Source organism: Adiantum capillus-veneris, chromosome 13 (assembly GCF_014529385.1).
Source record: "Adiantum capillus-veneris isolate H3 chromosome 13, ASM1452938v2, whole genome shotgun sequence".
Taxonomy (NCBI): Eukaryota; Viridiplantae; Streptophyta; class Polypodiopsida; order Polypodiales; family Pteridaceae; genus Adiantum; species Adiantum capillus-veneris.
In genome coordinates, this window is record NC_140943.1 from 139219775 (window position 1) to 139235928 (window position 16154).

The 16154-nt window shown below is 41.6% G+C and overlaps 1 pseudogene; it reads left to right on the top strand.

Annotated features, from left to right (window-relative positions):
• The first annotated feature begins 7440 nt into the window (after positions 1–7440).
• On the top strand, positions 7441–14450 carry LOC147444954 (large ribosomal subunit protein uL6-like; annotated as a pseudogene).
• Positions 14451–16154: the final 1704 nt, after the last annotated feature.

Consider the following 16154-nt stretch of genomic DNA (forward strand, 5'->3'; position numbering starts at 1 on the left):
AGGGGGAGCCTTCCCACCATTCTCTTCTCTCTCTGGTATCCTCCATAAGGATGTTGGGAATAATGGCGCCGATTTCTCTGAACTTTTCAATAGCTTGTGTCGGGTTTTCCTTGGCTAATGCATAAATACATAGCAATGTGGGCACATCCAAAGCAAAAAGGAGCATATGCTCAAAACCAGTACCGGTAGTGAGACATGCTAGGTCATGCTCAATGATAGTGGTGTGGAAGAGAGGGTCCTTGATACATAGAAGGAGGCCTTGAATGAAAGCTGCAACAGCCGGCAAGCGCTCAGAGTAGCCCAATCTTAAAAGCTCATCATGCCAAGAGTTGGCAACATCCTGCAAAATGTGAGAATCAAAGTTTAAATAAGCTCTAAGATTTAAACAAAGGATCATGATCAGCTTGGATGGCTGTCAAGACCATGAGTATGTGTAGGAGGAATTTAATAATCAGAGCACAAAGATGACAATCATCTATTAATAACCAAAGAATGCCAAGAAAAATCCCAATTTATCATGTGAAAATGTGGGCAAAGTACAATCAAAGAAAAACCATCCTCAATATTCCATTTGCATGTAAGATATGGCAAGTCCTTCAAATGCTACCTGCCATCATCACAGCCAACAACAAAAGGGAGGAGTTAGTAGTGGAAGGCAAGTGTCATCAATGAAGGACACTTGTTATCGATGCCCACCATAGCTAAAAGCAAAATGAAAGAAAGAAAGAATAAGTATTTTGTGATGCCCGCCCGGACCTGAGTAGGAACTTCCATGTTAAGTTGATTGGTGAAGTAAGGTCCTATCAAGAAGTCTTGCAAGCTCAAGCTCTCAGCGTCCCACACAACAACCTTCACATATATAGGTAGCTTATCCATTTGAAAAGAGCAGTAGGCGGGAGCAGTTAGTTTTTTTGCAGAGTGGGGTGGTGGGGATATGGGCGACGTGGGAGAATTGGTGGGGTTTGCCCCTTTTGAAAGAACTCACCCTCTGTGCCCGCCATGCAGGGGTGTAAGCTTAGAGTAGTGGTTTAGTGGAAGCATGTGGATGTGACAAGAGGTGCTTTCCATATGGTGCGGCTTACCTCATTTACCTAAGGTTTTAGGTTCTCAGCATATCCCATTAATGATTAAACTTATACACTCCCTTTTGTTAATTTTTCAAAGAGACTAGTTCAAAAAAATACCGAGGTTGGTAAAAATTCTAATGGTTGCTTTATGCTTAAGCACATGGATGTGTGTGTGTGTGTGTGTGTGTGAGAGAGAGAGAGAGAGAGAGAGAGTAACTCGATGACGATAGTCATGTGATGAGTAGAGTGCACATGAAGTATTGTAATATTTGAGAGAGAGAGAGAGAGAGAGAGAGAGAACTATTAAATTTTAATTGCTATTAATGTCAAGAACTTGAGAGTAACCAAATTCATGCGTCTTCAAATTAAGTGCATTTGTGTGTGTTTAAGATTGATTATCTAACGATAGTTTGATTTCACTAACTACTGAACCATACAATGGGACTAGAGACCAGATAATGTGTACATAATAGCTAAAAATCATGCCTCTATAGTAAACAAGAAGTAACCTTTAGAATTAACAAAGATAAGACTACACTTTAAATTTGGACGTGACAAAATGAAACAATTTGTATTACTTATGAATATATACAAATATCAAAGAGGCGTATATGAGGGCTATCTATCAATCATAAAAAACAACCAAACGATGGATGATGTATTGCTATTGCTGCATTTGTTTTCATAAACACAAAGAACCTCTTACCTGCCACCATCCAAAAAATGCAAGTTCATTAGTACTGGCATTAATTGGGAAGTCAGGTGTCAACGACCCCTCCCCTTGTTATCAATGTCAAACATTACAACAGAAAATAACAACCTAGCAAGGATCAAATATTATGTTTAGAGATTAAGTCATTTATTTATTATAATGTTTGTATCTTTTATTTCCAAAAAAATGACATCAGTTCCTTTGTAATTTGGGTCAATTTTCAAACGTCCAGTCCAATCCCATGTCATCCGAGACCCTCACATGAGTATTAAGGCTCTTTTAGAAATAATGGAACGATTTCAAAGTAAATACTAACACTCATCTAATCTATTCGCCAAAAAAGGATAACATCAAAAAGCAATTTACAGTTTTGGATTCACGAATGTATCTAAAAATTTCTCCCAAACTACTACCATGGTTATCCCACCGCAACCAAATGTGGCCATGTATACATACTTTCGTCTGAGTGTAGTCCGCAACTATGTCTAAGTGTAGCCATAGCTCAAAAACTTCACGAGGACTTTGTTTGCAATTCGATGATATTTTCAAAGAATCCACCGATTTCCATCTCACAGGAGAGCCTCACAGGAGGTCAAAGGCATTAAGATTGTTCTTATGAAAAATATTCTATGACCAATCTATCGATCTATATTACCAACTTGAGATTATCAAGATAGCATAAAAATCATGCAGCTATATTAAGAAGATTGAACCAGGTGGTAACCATCTTGTTTAAGATTTTTCATTCACCAAATGACTAACACGGTTAGCAACACAAGCAGAGACCCAATTATTTAAGAAATCACGAAAGGTAGCAACATGTTTCTCAAGATCCTATATCCACTCAGTATAGGCTACCAAATCAAAATTGGACAATACCAATCATTGTTTTATGCCATTGTTCAGACCATTTATCAATTAAAATAGGGCCAATTGCTTGGAATTGCAACCTCAAGGAAGTTGTAGGGGTTCAAAACAATAATTTTCTAGCACAAATATGAATTCATAGCTTAAGAGCCATACAATTTATAGCCCACAGACAAGACCTAAAGTTATTTGATGATCATTCATATTCAAAACCAGATGAACAATCTGCTATACTCCAATCCTCACCAGATGTTTATGAAAAATCTGTCATAATTGTTGAGCCAAACGTTAAATAAGACTTATCATTGGTCTCTAGCATTACTAGCTCCAAGGGAATGCAACATCAGTATTTGCAATACATCATAGTTATGCACGTAAAGAGTCAAAGCAAAGCTATTCAATTGACTACTACTACGCATTTGATGAGATCAAGATTCATATACGTATGAGTTATTTGGTAAATATACCTCCTATTTTTTCTAAGTCCTCAATGTATACATTGAATATACTTTCATACATACTATAAACCTTGTTTTGTTTTTTGTTACAAATCCAAAACATCACGCATAGAAAATGAATTAAAAGAACTTTTTATAAAAAGACTAAAGACCGAAATATACTGAGTAGGTGCAAATGCACCTACCTGTATGTCATTTTCTCATATTGACATAGTCATGTATGTGTAGGCGATAAAAGCTGGATGTATACCTGCATAGTAGTAGTTGAGTATTCTGTTGTTCTTCTTCTGTGTATGTCTATGTTTGGCAATGGAGGCCCGAGTAAGTGGAGAGGGGAGCTATCAAATGGCGACGATTTGGTTTTCAGATCCTTGGTGGTTGACAAGAGAGTCATGCTTCCATATACTACATCATGTGCTTGTGTGTGTTGTTGTTTTAAAACTATCTACTTATACACAAAAGAACAAGATAGTTCAAAGGACAACTGGCTTTAGAAAAGGGACAAAGAATAGTACAAAAAATGACTCAATCTTTGATTCATTTTTGTACATAAATATGAGAATGAGATATCATTCAAATGAATTTATTCATAGGGTAATCTTCAATGCTTGTCTACAATGTGGAAAGGGTCAGGTAATCAATGTCGGACAATGACAAAGCAAAAGAGATCCTAAGAGAAGATAGAGTTCTCACCTGCATCCATGCAAACAAGACAACGGATATATTAGCCTGGAATACGTTTTACAGGTGTCGATGGACCCTATCAGTCGTTATCCATGTCCATCTTACAACCTTTTGTTACTTTAAACCTACTATCCAAAGTAAATTTGAGTCTTTGATTCATTTTTGTACATAAATATGAGAATGACGTATCATTCTAATGAATTTATTCATAGGGTAATATGCAATTCTTGTCTAAATGTGGAAAGGGTCAGGTAATCAATGTCGGACACCAGCAAAGCAACAAAGATCCTAAGAGAAGATAGAGTCCTCACCTGCATCCATGCAAACAAGACAACAGATATGTTAGCCTTGAATACGTTTTAGAGGTGTCGATGGACCCTATCAGTTGTTATCCATGTCCGTCTTACAACCTTTTATAACTTTAAACCTAGTATCCAAAGCAAATTTGAAATTTTGTTTGTTTAGCTCTAAGTATAAGGTGTGTTTTTTTTTTTGCGCCTTTTCAGGTTCATTTTTAACTTGTAATCAAAAAGGTCATCATTCCTATAAGATTCAAGTGAGTTTATAGGTTACCGCAATTTTTAAGATCTTTAATAGCTATTTATATAATTCAAATTCCGGTCAGAAGGACACTACCCCTTTTGATCCAAGTGTTTTAAACCCATATTTGTCCCAAACGTCTTTGTTTTTGTTTTTTTAATGTTTTATGTATCTTTGTTTAAATATGCCAATCACTCTACTAGGTAAATTGCATTCTTGAATGTCTTGGTGTATGAAAAAATCATCAATGGTGCCATATAAATTTATAATGTTTTTGCAAAGTCCTCCCTTGTAATCCCTTCAAAGAAAGAGATTGTATCGACACATGCTACTTTATTTAGAGCTGCCAAAGTATAGGATTGAATTGAGATGAAAAACTAAGTTAGTATAGCCGTTCCTAGATAGACAAAGCCGAGAGATAATTATACTCCTTTAATAAACCTATGCCAGATCTATGGTTTTTATGCCAAAAAATAATAATTGCTTCAATCTAAGATATTAGCCATCCTATTGCCACATTTAGTTGATCTTGAGTATTAATTTAACTGTATCAGAAAACCAAGCCCAGAGACGCAATCATATATTGCTCAATCAGTCTCAAGGCATACCAAACATTAGACCAAGTAAAATAATTGAGCAAAAATATACAAGTGAATTGATGCCCTTTTTCTGTAATAAACCACACAATAGACCATCCTTCAATGGTACAAATACTAATGTCACAGACAGCCAACTAAAAAAGGATGCAACAATAGTTTAGACAGTAGGAAGTAACCACCATCTATGTGTTTTTTAAAAGAAAATATCTTCAAAGTATGTGCGGGAAATTCATTTAGTAAGCCAACACACCAAGTATAATTTGCAAAAAATAGCCAACCACATACAACACTGACAACATAGCCAATAGGATGCATTAAAAAACCATTCAGAGTATGTGTACAGTGTGGTAGTTATAAACAGTATGCCAAAAACACAAGTGTAAAAAAGAACCAGTCAGGTAAAGCATCAACTCCGTTGCAAAAAATACCCAACCAGGTACAACACCGATAGCATAGCCAGAAGGATGCATTAAAAAAATATTTAGAGCGCATGCAGGGTGCGATAGTATGTCAAAAACACAAGTGTAAGTTGCAAAAAAGAACCAGTCATGTAAAGCACCGACTTGAGATGCATTATCATGCTCGATTAACTCCGTTAGTCCTTAATAAGCGGCAATGCCCTCACTCCTCTCTTTCACATACACACTTAATGCAAACAAGGCTCTGTGGGGGGCCAAAGCAAACCTCGCCTCTTTTTATAGTAGAACCATACATGTTGAGATATCTTGTATTGCACAGAGTGGAGAATCCCCACCTCAATTTGTACACTCAGCAGGTCCGAGCTTCAAGGAAGATGATTACCCGATGCAGCCGCCCCACAGTTAGACAGTAGAAGCTTAGGTATGAGAGAGAAGGATAGGGTAGGAATTCAATAACAAAGCAAGGTTTCGTGTGTGTGACAGAAGGGGGGTATGCGATAGAGGGGAAGGAGAGGGGAAGCAAAAGGGGCGGTGAAGGGCTCTAGTATGAACAAGTATTGCCTAGAAGTCATAAACCATTTAAATGTCACATATTGTGATTGAGACAAAGTAAATCATACACCAAGCGTCCATTAAGGGGCACTATCCCACGAGGGGCTCTGGAGATGAACAATTTATTAGTAGCAACCGAGTGGAGATTCCCATGCTGGTGACTATCATGATTAAAACCCAAGGGGGTTAATCGCATCCCTTTTTTTTGTTGGAAATGGTTAATTAGAAAGGTTCCATATAGCAGTTGTTTTAAGTCTAAAAATTTGCTCAGGGTTCAAAGTACCGGTTGCTAAGACAAATATGTGTATATAAATGTGGTTTATTCCAAAGCAGATGTGAGTGTGAGTGTGTTTATACTAGTAGCTATAGCATGAATTAGGTAAAGGGTAATAGATAACTGTAAGCTATCAAAGATAGTGCTTTTGTGAGAGTGAGTGTGAGGGCATGGGGTTAATCTTAAGAAACCAATTATAGGCGATAGCAATACATGTGTCTGTGTGTGTGTGTGAGAGAGAGAGAGTGAGTGTGAGGGCATGGGGTTAATCTTAAGAAACCAATTATACGCGATAGCAATACATGTGTGTGTGTGTGTGTGTGTGTGTGTGTGAGAGAGAGAGAGAGAGAGAGAGAGAGAGAGAGAGAGAGAGAGAGAGAGAGAGAGAGAGAGAGAGAGAGAGAGAGAGAGAGAGAGAGAGAGAGAGAGAGAGAGAGAGAGAGATCTACTAACATATGTAGACTATGGGAAGGCAGGTAAGCAAGAGACAAAGAGCAGGAGAGCTACTCATCAGATGAGGATGCTATTGAATTTTCTATCCGGGCTATATCACGTGCGATCAAATAACACAATGAGTGAGCGGGTAGATCGTGCCCTATTTAATGTTTCCCATGTATTATTCTAGAAAGATGGGGGATAAGATGGCCTCATGAACTTGCTGGTTCAATGACCTGGCTATCGGATTATCCACTGATCCGTTATCTTTGCAAGATCCTCTCTCTTTCTCTCTCTCTCTCTCTCTCTCTCTCTCTCTCTCTCTCTCTCTCTCTCTCTCTCTCACACACACACACACACACACACACACACATCCCCCTGATTCCCCCATCCTCTCTCTTTGCAAATCTGATGTAGACCTGCTCTTGGTCCTCTCTCTCTCTCTCTCACACGCACGCACGCACGCACACACACACACACACACACATCCTGTAAGTGTTGCAATGTGGCATCAAATCCACAGACAATTTAAGGAGAAAAACAATATCTAAAGTTTGCTGAGGTGCTATTTTCAAAGGGAAGCACCTTCTGCAAATGCTATCACTTGAGAAATGGCATAGCACAAGAGATCTGGGGGGAAAAAAGGTGCGCGGGGGGGGGGGGGGGGGGGGGGGGGGGGGGGGGGGGAGAGAGAGAGAGAGAGAGAGAGAGAGAGAGAGAGAGAGAGAGAGAGAGAGAGAGAGAGAGAGAGAGCCATTCTTGCACATTAGGCAATGGCAGACAGCTACATTTCCATAGTTGTTCAGAGCAGCCAACCATCAAGACCAACATCTATGAAGACGATCTTCGCTTCGCAGACCATTGACATCCCAGATGGGGTGCATGTGGAGATCAAGGCCAAGCATATCCGTGTCACTGGCCCACGTGGGTAGCTCACCCGCAACTTCAGGCACCTCGACCTCGACCTGCAGATGATTGAAGACGACAAGAAGCTCAATGTCGAGACCCGATTTATCTCCCGCAAGACCATGGTGTTGGGGTATAAATCCCAATGTGGTCGCCCAGGTAAGTGGGCGGGCCGCCAGGTATGTACACATATTCTTTTGTAAAAACCTAATAAGAACTCACTATGCTCTACACATTACAGTAGAGCGAGTTCACCATATCGTCGTGCTCTTCTTCTCACACTCTCTCTCGCGTCGCACTTCCGCTCGTACTCCTTCAACTGGTATCAGAGCTCAGATCGAGGCTCGGGGCAGCACTGCAGGAGGCTAGAGTCACCAGCGCAGATTGGAGTGAAATTCGACAGGCAAAGACATGGCCCCAAATCTCGTGGGCAAGCCCGAAGGAATTGGTGTTGTCAGAATTTCATTCTGAGGTCATCTCGGCCACCGTTTCGGCTTCGACAAAGTTCGACTCTACAAATTTGGGGTTTTCGGCCTACGACTGCAGGTGCTGAGGATATTGACACTCCCAGAGTGTTGATTTGTGGCTGTCTACACATCGAAGGACAACTCATAGTTCTTGGAGGCGTGTCACATACGACACGGGCGCATCTACACACAGACTGTAGGTGACATCCACTAGTTCATCAGGTAGCTTGTGTTTGCTGCTTGATATTCAAGATTTCATCCTGACATTGCAGGTACTTCCACATGGGATGTATTGTCAGAGATGATGTATGTCTGTTGAGGGTTTGCTGGCTGTGAGTCACGCAGCAAACAACCGCCGCAGCGGTTACAGCATACAGTGGGAAATTTGTGGATGTATGACTTTGTGGGAAGTCTATGTACTGTCAGATTTACTACAGCCTTTGTTGAGGGTCGAGTGAGGTTTTATTGAGCTGGGGGATTCTCGAATGTTGAGATCCTTTCGGTGATACAAGTCTTGGAGCGATCCCTCGAGCACCCTTAGATAGGCAGCTAGGATGTATTGACTGTGAGTTAGACAGTTGGGATTGCATCTTTGCTTTACTGCCATTGAGGCATTGTCGCAGTCTATGCTTACAGGACAGTCAGAGACAGTGTTTTTTGAGCTGTTTTTGGTCTGTTTTTGAGTACACCAGAGCCATTTTACAAAGGAGACTCTGCCAAAATTTTTGCAGAATCTGAAGCTTTCTTGGTTCATTTGACAGGTTGATATTGGTTCAGAGGTCAGTTTACAGGGGAAACTCTGCCGAATTTTTCCCAGAAAAGTAAACCACTGTGAAGCGTAGCTATGGCTGGATCATGGGACACTGCTCTTTACAATATCAAGAAGCTGGATGGAACCAATTTCCCATTGTGGAAGAAGCAGATTTGGCACGTGTTGGTACAAAAGAAGCAGATAAAACCTATAAAGCTCAAGGGGATAAAACCAGAAGATATGGACGAAGATGAATGGAGCGAAATGGATGAATTGGCACTTTTTACCATTATGCTGACTTTGGCAGAAAGCGTTTACTTCAATGTAGCAGACGAGATGTCGGCTTATCAAGCATGGTTAAAGCTGAGTGATCTTTATGAGAAGCAGAGTGCAGCTTCACAGGTATACTGGCTTAAGAAGCTTGTTGACTTGAAGATGAAAGAAGGGACACCTATGTCCAATCATCTGAATGAATTCAACACAATCTATAGTCAGTTGTCTGCTCAAGGTGTCAAGTTTGATGAACCTGTTAGAGCTATGTTCCTGTTGATCACATTGCCGGAAAGTTGGGACACTTTTCGCACAGCTTTGAGTAATTCTGCACCTCCAGATGGTTTGAACATAGCAGGTGTAGAAGGAAGTCTGCTTACTGAAGAAACCAATAGAAAGACAATGGACAAAGGCAAAGGAACAGCCTTAGTTGTCAGGGGAAGGACCAAAGAAAAGTACAAAGGTGGAAAGAGGAATCAGTCTCGTAGCAAGTCCCGCAGTGCTAAAGGCAAGAGTGACATAGAATGCTACCATTGTGGCAAGAAGGGTCACATGAAAAGAGACTGCAGAGAATGGAAAGCAGAAAAAGGCAAAGAGAAAGCTGAAGACCATGGTGAGAAGAACAAGTCCTCAGTGAAGATTCAAGAAATAAATGTGACAAACACTGTTGCAGAGGATGACAGTCTAGTGTCAGGAGACATCTACTTCTTGAAGAATACAATGGACTCAGCTCTTCTTACAGCATCTGATGGAAATGCACTGAGTGACTGGATTATAGACTCAAGGGCATCACTTCATGTGTCTCCAAACAAGGAGTGGTTTACCTCTTATGTGACCACTAAAGATCATGTTCGGCTAGGCAATGGGCAGACATGTGAGATCTTAGGTGTTGGAGATGTTCAATTGAAGTTTCAGAATGGCTCTTCTTTCACGCTGAAGAATGTGAGACATGTTCCCGCAATTACAAAGAGCTTGATCAGCACAGGTTTACTTGATGATGCTGGCTACGTCACCACTTTTGGACAGAACATGTGGAAGATATCCAAGGGTTCTATGACAGTAGCACATGGAGTAAAGTCTGGAGGACTTTACATGATTTATGTATCAAATGTCTCTAAAAATGTAATCAATGTAACCGAGCAGCCGAACGTTTCTTTGTGGCATAGCCGGTTAGGACATATGTCCAAGAAGGGAATGGAAATCTTGTCTCGTTCTGGTTATTTGCCTGGCTTTTCATTTAATGATTTTGAATTCTGTGAACATTGTCTGTATGGTAAGCAAACACAGCAGCCACATAAGCATAGAAGCAGTAGAAGAGATACACAGTTGGCACTTGTTCATAGTGATTTGTGTGGACCTATGCCTAACCTATCTCTAGGGGGAGCTTCTTACTTTATGACATTTATAGATGATTACTCGAGGAAAGTATGGGTTTACTTTCTCAAGCACAAGGATGAAGCGTTTAGTGTTTTCAAAACGTTTGTGACACTTGTGGAGAATCAGAGTGGCAAGAAGCTTAAATGCTTACGCACTGACAATGGTGGAGAGTATGTTTCAAAGGCCTTTCAGGACTTTTGTGAGTCAAAAGGTATAAAACGTGAACTTACTGCTCCTTACAATCCTCCTCAAAATGGTGTTGCTGAGAGGATGAATAGGACCATACAAGAGAAGGTCAGAAGTATGTTGTCTAATGCACAGCTGCCAAATGGGTTTTGGGCTGAAGCTGTATCAACAGCTGTTCATCTTGTAAATAGATCTCCTAGCAAGGTTTTGCAGAAGGATTCAGTGCCAGAGATGGTATGGTCAGGCAAAATGCCCTCATACAAGCATCTCAGAGTCTTTGGCTGTGAGGCATATACTCACGTTCCAAAGGAATTTAGGAACAAACTTGAGCCAAAGAGTAGAAAGTGCATCTTTCTAGGCTATGGTAATTCTGGTGAGATGGGGTACAGACTTTGGGATCCCGAATCCAGAAAGGTTGTCCGCAGCAATGATGTTCACTTTAATGAATCCAAATATCATTCTAAACCAGAGAGGGTTGAGGAGATTAGAAGAGTTGTCTTCCAAGAAGATGGACCTGCACGTGCAAGACAAAATGTCAGGGCTCAAGAGGAGCAAGGACAGGATAGAGTGGAACCACAGGTTGTGGCTGAGCCTGAGCCACCTATTGTGCGTAGATCTGGACGTGTCACGCGACCTCCTGATAGGTTTGTTCCATCTATGAACTATGTCATGTTGACTGATTGCAATGAGCCTTCATGTTACAAGGAAGCAGTGCAAATGAAGGACTCCGGGAATTGGCAATTGGCCATGCAGTCAGAGATGACAGCTCTGCATAAAAACAAGACATGGAAGCTAGTTAAATTACCACAGGGCAAAAAGGCTCTACCTTGTAAATGGGTTTACAGGTATAAGATCACCGCTCATGATAGTCAGCCAAAGTACAAAGCAAGGCTTGTTGCCAAGGGCTTTAAGCAAGAACAAGGCATTGACTTTGATGAAGTCTTCTCTCCGGTGGTCAAGATGACTACATTGAGATGCTTTCTTGCATTGGTTGCCATATTAGATTTGGTGTTGCACCAAATGGATGTCAAGACAGCGTTCTTGCATGGTGATTTAGATGTGGAAATTTACATGCAGCAGCCAGAAGGGTTTGTTGAGAAAGGCAAGGAAGATTGGGTATGCCAGTTGTTAAAGAGTCTTTATGGCTTAAAACAATCACCGAGGGCATGGTACCATAAATTCCACAAGTTTATGCTTTCTCAAGGCTACAAACGTAGTGAGTTCGATCACTGTCTATATACAAAGAAGGCTAAGGATGGTAGTTGGCTGATCCTTATTTTGTATGTGGATGACATGTTGATTGCTGGCAAGCACTTGGAAGAAATTTCAGCTTTGAAGTCAAAGATGGCAAAATCGTTTGACATGAAAGACATGGGTGAGGCAAGTCATATACTTGGTATGCGCATTGAGAGAGACAGATCAAAGAAGTTGATTTGGTTATCTCAAACAGAGTATATTGACAAGGTTTTGCAACGTTTCAATATGGAGAAGGGAAAGGCACTGAGTGTTCCATTGCCACCATATGTGAAACTTAGCAAACAAGATTGTCCTGTGTCTGAGGAAGAACAAGCTGAAATGGATAAGATTCCATATGCGTCTGCAGTGGGTAGTTTGATGTATGCAATGATTGCTACTCGCCCAGACATTGCATTTGCAGTGGGAGTAGTAAGTCGATACATGTCAAACCCAGGCAAGAAACATTGGGAGGCAGTGAAAGGAATATTGAGATACCTGAAAGCTACAAAGAGTATGCGTATATGCTATGGGAGTCAGGAGCTAAGTGTAAAGGGTTTTACAGACTCAGATTATGCAGGTGACTTAGACAACCGAAGGTCTACGTCAGGGTATGTCTTTACATTGGCTGGTGGAGCAGTATCATGGCGTTCTAGATTACAAGATTGTGTTACTCAGTCTACTACAGAGGCTGAATATGTTGCAGCATCAGAGGCATGCAAAGAATCAATTTGGCTTAATCGACTAGTAACAGATTTGGGAATCAAAGAAGAGATGCCTGTGTTATATTGTGATAGTCAAAGTGCTATACAATTGGCTCGCAATCCAGTTTATCACTCAAAGACAAAGCATGTGGATGTGAAGTATCATTTCATCAGGGAAATGCTCGAGGATAAGCAACTTCAGCTTGTCAAAGTTCACACCACAGAAAATCCTGCTGATCTACTTACAAAAGGACTTCCCTCAGAGAGCTTTGTGCATTTTCGCAAGCAGTTAGGTGTAGGGTAGTACATCACTTCTCTACATCTCTTGTATATTAGCTTGTATAGTAGCTTCTCTCACACTTAAAGTACCACATTGGACTTTAAGTGGGAGGTTGTTGGGGTATAAAGCCCAATGTGGTCGCCCAGGTAAGTGGGTGGGCCGCCAGGTATGTACACATATTCTTTTGTAAAAACCTAATAAAAACTCACTATGCTCTACACATTACAATAGAGCGAGTTCACCATATCGTCGTGCTCTTCTTCTCACACTCTCTCTTGTGTCGCACTTCCGCTCGTACTCCTTCACATGGCTGCCATTTGCATTTGCCCTCAGTCATGTGCAGAATCTCATCACGCTCCCGAATGTCCATGATCTCGAGCCCCAATGAGAGCTTGTGCTCCCACATCACAATAGGAAAGAGAGTCTCTATGTCGATTGCCAACAATAGGAAACACATACTCTCTCTCTCTCTCTCTCTCTCTCTCTCTCTCTCTCTCTCTCTCTCTCTCTCTCTCTCTCTCTCTCTCTCTCTCTCTCTCTCTCTCTCTCTCTCTCTCTCTCTCTCTCTCAGGGCTTATGTGTATGATTTCTTTGTTGCGATGCAGTTCCCTTCAACTGCTGCCAGTCGGGCCCTTGATTAGACTGCTGAATCTCTCAAAATTGCCAATTCGTTTGACGGTTGTGTGCATGTGTGTGTGTGTGTGTGTGTGTTTATCTGGCAGCACAATTTCTCTCTGGCAGTTTCTCTCTATGTTTGAACCCTGGAGTCTGTAATAGGCTGTAGCTAGTCAGAGGGAGGCATATGGAGAGTGGGAGGCCTATGGATCTTAGAGGGGGAGGGGTGCAGGCAGGGGTTGGCTGAAATAGAATTTGCATAGATTCCCTATATCAACTCTCAATTTAGATAGAGCCAGTAAGCTTACTCAAGTAGGTGGGGCAAAATGTGTTTTAGCAGGTTGATTAAGGGGAATCAACGTAGGTTTGAGGAGGTAAAAAGGGACAGAAGCCGCGTGGAGTAGAGAGAGAGAGAGAGAGAGAGAGAGAGAGAGAGAGAGAGAGAGAGAGAGAGAGAGAGAGAGAGAGAGAGAGAGAGAGAGAGAGAGAGAGAGAGAGAGAGAGTATTTCCATGCGTCACGAGGAGCTCCGAGGGAGAGTGATTTTTTTGTGTGCATGTGCCTTGTGCTGCAGCAGAGAAGATGTGCGTCCTCTCTGTGACAATCATCCTCTCTCCCTATCCCTCTCTCTCTCTCTCTCTCTCTCTCTCTCTCTCTCTCTCTCTCTCTCTCTCTCTCTCTCTCTGGGGACAATGGTGTCACTGGGGAGCATAACCAACTACAAAGATGAGTGTCACAAAGTGTTATTGCTACAAATTGGGTTTTGTGTATGCCCACTTTTTGATTAACGCCATTACCTCCTCTTCCAATGATAACATTGAGATTTGGAACTTCCTATGTGAGAAGCTGGTCAGGAAGGTGGATATGTTGGAGGGTGTTGCTGTTATGCGAGCGGAGAAGGTTAAGGATGAACTGATCGTAGAAGGCAATGACATTGAGCTTGTTTTACGATCATGTCCTTGATCAACTAGAAATGCCATGTGAAGAAGAAAGATATCCATAAATTTTTGGATGGTTTTTATGTCAATTAGAAGGGAACAATTTCTGAGGAGTGAGCAATAGTTTCTGGGCGATACTTCACCATGAGTCTAGTTATGAAGTTTTACTTGTCCTTTTTGTAACAGTGCCAAGGGATTGCGTATTCAAAAAGCCTTTTCCTTGGTGTTTTTGTACGAAGAAATGTTGTTTGAGTTGTAACCTAAATACCTTGTTTCTGAAGAGCTTAAAAGGGGGGGGGGGGGGGGAGAGAGAGAGAGAGAGAGAGAGAGAGAGAGAGAGAGAGAGAGAGAGAGAGAGAGAGAGAGAGAGAGAGAGAGAGAGAGAGAGAGAGAGAGAGAGAGAGAGAGAGAGAGAGAGTGGTGTTTTGTGAAAACCATCATCCTTCATTATGGCCGCACAAGGAGTCGATGTGTCCAGCCACATGGCCCAACATTACAGGTGCAACAACATCACTTGCATCCTCATCCACATCCTCAGGAAAAGCGTCCCATGATTTCCTAAAGCATTTGAGCACTACCTCGCCTCCTCCCTCCCCACGCATCATCTTGTCCCTTGGTTAGCTTCGAACTTCAAACAAAACAAATCGAGAGGAAATTTTGTGAAGTAGTTCTTGCACATCTCTCTCTCTCTCTCTCTCTCTCTCTCTCTCTCTCTCTCTCTCATAATGTAGTTCTTAGAGAGATAAGTGCCTTAAAATCCAAGGCATTGAGCAATAAACAAGTTTACAACACCACAATAGCCTATCACTTGATGTCCGTTCAACAGATGATACTACATTGTAGACTCCTTGGTAAACAATTACCTATTTTACCTTATGTAGTGAATCTAACAAATTGATACAATTATTTAGGTCGTCTAAATGGGTCTATTGGGTAGGCTTCTTCATTTCATCACTTGCTTACATTCGAACATTGATCATGGGTAGGCCTCGTGATTTTATCACTTGTTTCAAAAAAGCAAACACATATTTTTGGCCTGCAGGGCAAAGGCTATAGAGATCACTTCTCTTTTTGTTTTATGTTCATTTTGTGGTTTTTATCAAGCACCGCTTTGTGGCATGATTAAAGTGCTTGGGAAGTGGGTATCCTAGGTGGTTGGTAGAGGTAGGGATATGGATTGCCAATGTGTAGCATTTTTATTGGCATATGATGATTTTTGGAGGGAATGATAAGACACGCTCTTTAGGTTTTCGAGGGGAGCTCATCATTTGGGCATTTCTTTCTCGTCTGCATCGATAGCCGCTAAGGGATGGCGAGCTCGACAGGGTTGCTCCCTTCAAGGCAGTGAGCCTCGGAGTGCTCTGCTGGGCAAAGTTGCATTTCAACTTTGAGTTGCGGCCATATGCCCTCGCTCCCACATAGCTCGAAGGTCTGCCTGCTTTGTCCCATTCTCTCCCTCTCTCTCTCTCTCTCTCTCTCTCTCTCTCTCTCTCTCTCTCTCTCTCTCTCTCTCTCTCTCTCTCTCTCTCTGCGCCTATTATTTGGTATCTTCTTGTATCAGGCTTCAAGGTCAGCCTTTTGCTCTTGGCAGGTCAACGTTAGTTGAACCCGCTGGACAAACTGACAGCGTCTCGTATGCGTGAAGCCTTGCTTCGATCTTCTCTGCTCGCCCATCGGGCCTTGTTTCCCGCGGCTTCCACGGGGTCCATGACAACGTACTGTTACTCGTGGCCGCTGCAGCACTGTTACTGTATTGATGCGCAGTTTTTGCACAGGTTTGTATTTATTTATAGACACATTTGTATTATAATTATCTTGCCA